Here is a 6,143-nt window from a genome sequence, read left to right on the forward strand (position 1 = left end):
CTTTCAGACAAATCATTTTGTGGCTCTGTCGAGTCAAACTGATCCGGAGCAACCTTCGCTGTTTGAGCTCCATCATTTCTTTCCTTTGACCTCTTTTCTCTTATTGTCTCCAATGCTTGTCTTTTTCTTTCTACATTGTTGTCTTTTATTTGTTCAGATCTAAAAGTTCGTAAAATAAGTTTGAAGGAATCTAAAACGGAAGCATCAATAAAGTAAAAGAAAATATATTCAAGAAACTTACTGCTTGTTAGATTGTTTTTGTTTTTTTGCCACTCTTTGCGGTTGTTTTCTTTTTATTATGGGTGTTTTCTCAATTTCGTTTTCTCTGCAACACAGACAAAGACATTGAATTTATATCAAAGAAAAATATAAGCAAGAAAAAGACATTAACAATCAAGTGAACGAAACTGACAGAAACCACCGAACCAAAAACTATTAAAAGGCTGAACCAAAAATTAGAAGACCACCGAACCAAAAGCAATTTATTTGCTAAACAATACTTACTGGCTTTCAGATTTGCTTGTGCTCTTTGAATCTGTCGGCACAGGCTTCATTTTTTTGGTTTGTTTTTTAACCACCTTCGGTGGTTGTTTTTTTTTTCTTTGTTCTGGTTTTTTCGATTTTTTCTTCTCTGCAATACATAAGAACAAGCGTATAAGAATAAATTTAAGCAAATATAAGTTAAATGAAATTAATATGAACATTAAACTTACTAGTTTTTGGATTCACTTTTGCTTTCTGAATCCGTCTCAACAAGCTTTTGTCTTGTTCTCTTTGCTGGTGGTGTTTTGTCAGATTCAGATTGAAATTCAGATTCAGAAAATCTTTCTTCTTCGAAAGAAGAATCTAGATTAACAATTTTCTTTTTTATTTTCTTTCCTTTTTCTTTTTTATCCAACTTCCTTGTTTTTTTTTTCATTCTTTTTTTTTTCTGTACAGAAGTCCCTAAAACAGAAATAAGGACTCAATTATTTAATGAGAAATACAATAACAATCATTTGAATCAACATGAGCAACCTACTTAACCGAATGATACTAATGTGCTGAATAAAATGCCATAAAACATGATAATTATTTAATGATCAAAGAAACATTTTTGCATGCACAAGGACTCAATTGAACACACTAACAATTAGGTGAACCAAAGAGAGTGAGCCCACCGAACCGAACAAGGTTCATATGGTGTATAAACGTGACAATCATTTAATCACTAAGAATAATGTTTCTGAATGCACAAGGATTCAAATGAGCAAATTAACAATCAAGTGAACCAAAGGGAGCAAGCCCACCGAACCGAACAAAATTCATATGGTGAATAATAAGTTACAAACATTTAATCATCAAGAAAAATGTTTCTGAATGCACAAATATTCAAATGAACACACTAACAATTGCAAGTAGAACAAATAAATTAATTATAACCTAAAACAGAAGTTTATTTAGTTAGTAGAGTATTTTAAAAGCATTTGAAACCAAATTTTAGGGGAAATTTTAGTAGAGTATTTACCAATGGTTCTGTTGCTTCGCTAGAAATCCTTTCAAGCATCATTTGCTTTGTCCAATGGGCCACCCACGGTGTCGGGGGAGCATCAGGTCCGAACGGGCGAGGGAACTTGATTTCATGGAAGTATATGAACATCAACACAAAAACACAGCCATCAACGGACTGTTTCCTCCCCTTTCTTTTGTTTTCAACTCCTTTCATCAAGAAGTTGAGCACATATTTTGCCCAATCCCATTCCCGAATATTGTCCACATGAAAGATCGGTGGCTTATGGATCGGGGAGGCCACACTTACCGTTGTTGGCAGCAAGAAGCACTTTTGTATGAAGACAACAAAAGTCCTCTTGAATTTTTTCCGGTTCTCCTTCCCTTCAACGCTCATATCCAGCACATTCCTTGTCTTTTGGGTTAAGTTTGTTGTAATCAACCTTATCAGCAAAACGATTCCCTACAATATTTTAATAGCAAAAATTAGTCAAAAAGGCTCAGTTTAATTTTCTGTATACCAATGAACTAAAAATAAGCAGGAAGGAGAAATTGTATTACCGCCGTTGGTTATCTCCAGGGCAGCTACTACTTTTTGAGGAGTTATGTATATTTTTCCCTGGAGAGTTTTCAAGCATCCTTTCTCTTCATCAAAGCGATCAATCAATTCTCTCAAGAGGGCATGAGAGACATTCATTTCTGGGAGATGTTCCGGGGCACCAAATCCCATTTCTTCCACTATATCTTTCTTTTCTTGAGTCATATCCCTGAACACTATTGCTATTACCTTTGTTTGGCATCTGCAATCATGAGTTTTCTACAAGTTTTGAAATAGAATGTGAGGATATATTTAATGTGCATACGTTATAGTGCAGCTTCTCCTTCTTTGTCACCATTGTCTTGTTCTATTTTGCTATAATAAAAAAATTTGGTCAGTACACCGATAAGCACAAGCATGTATATCTTAATCAAGTCAATTAAAATGTCATAGGCCACCGAACCGAAACTCATTCATGCACAGAATCAAACATCATAAATGATGAAAATACTAGGAAATGATTTTTGCATGCTATCACAACAAAATAACAACAAATTTTATTTAAAGTCCTAGTTAAACTATCCACTTAACTAAATGAAAATAACAACAAATTTCATTCAAAGCCCTAGTTATACTGTAAAAATTCAATCACAGTAATCCTAAACCATGAACAAAGAAAAAGAATGCCACCGAACCGAACAATGTTCATATGATGAATAAATCGTTTTCAACTTTTAATCATCAAGAGGAGTATTTCTCCATGCAAAAGAAGTACTGAACAGAGTAACAACCAATTTCAAAGCCCTAGTTACATTATGCACTGAACTGAATGAAAATAACAACAAATTTCATTCCAAACTCTAGTTATACTGTAAAAATGCATTCACAATAGTTCGATCTACTAAACGAAGCAAATCAATCTAGTAAACCTAAAATACAACTAGGAGAAACGCGAAATTGCAAGATTTCAAATGAACAGTAGTTTTTCTCATACCTTTGGTAGTCTGTGTTACTGTTTTCATTCGTTTGTGGTTGTTCCTTGCCAAATCTTCTCGCGATTCTTCTGCAGTAGTGGTTTCCGCAGAAAACGTGACTGAATTTTGAGTGATTTTGAGAGAGATTCGAAGAGAAGGAGTGGATTCGTGCGTTTTGAAGAAGAAGGAACATTTTTTTCATAATGAAGCATGAATGTAGTGGTTTCATGTGTATAGGACGCGTGAAAGTCATGTTTATTTAATGAGATTGGAAGCACGTGAGTTGTTTTGGGCTTGGGCTAACTTAGTTACATGGTTACATGGATGTGTAGCATCTCTGCTTTTATATATGTATTTTATACTCATATCAATTAATATTTATCATTTTAATGTATTTTCCATTTTTAGGATATTTCATTCGTTAAAGCTGTGTAAAGCAAAAAATTATTTTAGGTAAAATTTCATTGTTCGTGCTTAATACAACTTTTTGTCATTTCATAATGCTCATGCTTTCTTTGATGATGACATAAATAAAAGAGTAAAGTGATAAAAAAAATTCTTCAAAATTTATATTTTAGATAGATTAATTTCACTACAAGAAAAAGGTCTATGGACACACTTTTTTCTTGCCACACTTTTATGTGGGTGGCAATTTATTAGAGATTTGACCACGTTTTTTTGCTACGCTTAAAAAGCGTGCCGAAAGGGGTCTATAGCCATGCTTTTATGAGGGTGGCAATTGATTTGAGATTTGGCCACGCTTTTTTTTGCCATGCTTAAAAAGTATAGCCATAGAGAAAACAGGCACACTTTTAAAGCATGGCAACATGATTTTGTTATAGTGACATTTTAAAAGTGTGGCCGTTTCCTACAACTCTTTTGGCACGCTTCAAAAGCGTGGCCAAAAAGGTTGCAAACAAAAAAATGTTTTAAAAAGAATATAATTAGTTAATTACATTACACACCATCTTCTAAACTCTATCTTTCTCCTTCGAATCCTAAAACTCTTCAAAACTTTTGTATTCAAAGAAGGCCCTTCAAAAGAATCCTAAACTATTCGAAAGAACCCCAGGAGTAGTAGCGACCCCAGCAATCCGAAGAACATTGTCGGCGCTCCTTGTTCCGGCGCACTAACCTTACCCCTTTTTAATTCACAAACCATAACCTAACACCCACCACACGGGCCCCCTTTCCCCTCACAACAGCGCCGCAGCCCCACTCCCCCCTTTCCCCTCTTCAGCGCACACAATACAATACACACACGCACCACCTCACCCACGCGAAAGAGGAGAGCTCGAGGAAGGAGACGCTGCCTTGCTGCCAGCTCCGTCGAAGACCATTCCGCCGCCGCTGTCGAGCCAAGAGTGTGTGTGTGTGTGTGTGTGTGTGTGCGCGCCCGCGATGATGAGAGAGGAGGAGCTGTCACCAAACACATCGCCGCCGCTGTAGGAGCTTCGCGCTTCACCATCGCCGAGGAGGGGAAAGAAGAGCTGCTCCCATCACGCCAGTCACCGTCGTGCTTCCTGGTTACCAATGAGGGAGCTGCGAGAACCATTGCCATCACGGAGGACGGGGACGCGCAAGAGGGAGCCATCACGGTGGTCGTCATCGCCGCTGTTGAGTAAATCTTCATGCTTTTTCAGTAAATCTTCGATCATCATTTAATCATTTATTTTGAATATTACAATAAATTTGTGCTTTTAATTATTATTACTCTTTTTCAGTTGATTTTAGGAAATCGAAGTTTTACTGATTCGACAAGGAAGGGAACCGGTGGAAGGAGAGAACTGCAGGTACCGTCAAGTTCCCAAAGAACAAGGTTACTATCAAGGTTTGGCTTCTCATCTGAACAAAATTCATTTGTGCTTCTTTGTTTATGTTGTTTATTCTTTGATTCATATGTGCTTCCCTAGTTCTCTGATTCTTCAGTTTGTAGGTAGTTAGAGAAGTTTAAATGATAATTGTTTGAGCCTCATATAATAATGTCAAACATAGTTCTTTTGCTTTCATTATAGTAGTTAAATCTTAAGAAGGTTAATTGGTTCATTTGTGCAACTAAGTTTTGTTCTTTTTTTTTTGTTTATGCATAACAAAATCATTGCTGAGTGTGAGTCTTTAGCAGTAAGCACTCCAAATCATTAAAAAAGGTAATTCATGGATTCCATATTTTTTTCATTTGAAAATCATACTAGAATATTATAATCTGATATGAGAAGTTGTTAATGCTCTAGCTTGATTTATATTTATAAGAAATTATGAACTAATTGGTTGAATAGCCTATCCTGGGATCCCAAACACTTTTGTCTCCATTGTTTCAAAGTGACCATATATAAATATTGATGAGCTCAACATATTGCTATTCGTTGCCACTGTTACCTTTTATTCTGCTTCTGCTTTGCTGCTGCTACCTAACATTGTGTTCCAATCTTAGCCTCAGGTGCCTTCTTCCTGTATTTGCAGAACTTCTCTCAAGAGCTTCAAAAGCTTGAAGAGTATTGCATGAACTATAAATCCATTGATTTAATGGTACCTATATATATAACTCTTTTATTAATGCTTTTACTTTGTTTAATTTTCTTCAGCACCGCTTGATTCATCTGCATTTGACCTAATGAGCTCTTTTACTTGCATGAACTAATTGAAATCTTAAAACTGAGTTGCTTGATTCATAGCACTAAGTTTGATGAAAAGAAAATTGAGTTGATACTTATTTAATTTTTGTCATTTTCTTTATTTCACACCATGTTTTTATTTTATTATCATTATTATTATTTAAAGTTGTATTGCTTAATAATTGTTGCCTTTGTTGGTGTTGATTCTTATTTTAAACTTGATATGCATCATTTATGGATGAATAGGTATATTTCCTGAACGAGTTTTGTACCTTAAGCAAGAGCTTACAAATGGTTTGATAAATCCCAATTTTGTGGTTTATCTTGTGCTTAATTTGGGAGATTTTATCAACTTATCTCACATTTATTCAATGAAATAGTATGGTTTTGTAATTCTCCCTAAATTTGTGCTTAAGTGTGAAAACATGCTTTTTAGGCCCTAAAATAGCTAAATTTAATTCACTTCAATTCCACTCGATGCCTTGATATGTTTGTTGAGTGATTTCAGATTCATAAGCCAAGTATTGGATG

General features: G+C 35.2%; 1 long non-coding RNA gene across 1 annotated transcript; it reads left to right on the top strand.

Moving 5' to 3' along the window:
* Window positions 4,534–5,908, top strand: LOC110265467. Its single transcript, XR_002351610.1, has 4 exons — window positions 4,534–4,642; window positions 4,735–5,121; window positions 5,432–5,526; window positions 5,859–5,908. It is a non-coding gene; the product is annotated as an uncharacterized LOC110265467 (long non-coding RNA).

This window comes from Arachis ipaensis, chromosome B08 (assembly GCF_000816755.2).
Source record: "Arachis ipaensis cultivar K30076 chromosome B08, Araip1.1, whole genome shotgun sequence".
NCBI classification, from domain to species: domain Eukaryota; kingdom Viridiplantae; phylum Streptophyta; class Magnoliopsida; order Fabales; family Fabaceae; genus Arachis; species Arachis ipaensis.